Raw genomic sequence first — 551 nt, forward strand, 5'->3', positions numbered from 1 at the left:
CTGGCCTCGAACTCAGAAATCTGCCTGCCTCTGCCTCCCAAGTACTGGGATTAAAGGCATGCGCCACCTCTGCCTGGCTATACTAAACTTTTTTGAGGCAGGGTCTCTCATTGAATGCAGAGCTCACCAAGTGACTGGACTGGCTGGTCAGAGAGCCCCAGGTGTCCTTCTGTCTCCCCCTCCACAGTGCTGAAATTATATACGTGACATTTGTGTTTTGAAACAGGCCCTTACTATGTAGCCTTGACTGGCTTTGAGTTCACAGAGACCCATCTGCCCCTGCCTTCTGAGTTCTGGGATTAAAGGCCTGGCAACATCTGACATGCTTGGATCTGTATGTACATGTGTGTTCGGCTGCCTGAGGAGGCCACAGAGGCTGCTGGATTCCCTGGAGCTGTGAACCACCTGGCATGGGTGTTAGTAGCCACTCTGCATCCAAGAGTCTCTGGGGTCACCCCCTGCTTACCAGGATGGAGGAATCTGGTCTGTGCTTGGGATTTTAGAGGAATCTGTGGAAGGTAGCTACAAACCATAAGGTCACCACTGGGGGG

At 52.5% G+C, this 551-nt stretch overlaps 1 protein-coding gene across 4 annotated transcripts in view; it reads right to left on the minus strand.

Moving 5' to 3' along the window:
- Dnah17 (dynein axonemal heavy chain 17) overlaps positions 1 to 551 on the minus strand; it is a 125251-nt gene that overhangs the window by 74084 nt on the left and 50616 nt on the right. The gene's annotated exons all lie outside the window — the stretch shown is intronic.

Source organism: Mastomys coucha, unplaced genomic scaffold (assembly GCF_008632895.1).
Source record: "Mastomys coucha isolate ucsf_1 unplaced genomic scaffold, UCSF_Mcou_1 pScaffold5, whole genome shotgun sequence".
Classification (NCBI taxonomy): Eukaryota; Metazoa; Chordata; class Mammalia; order Rodentia; family Muridae; genus Mastomys; species Mastomys coucha.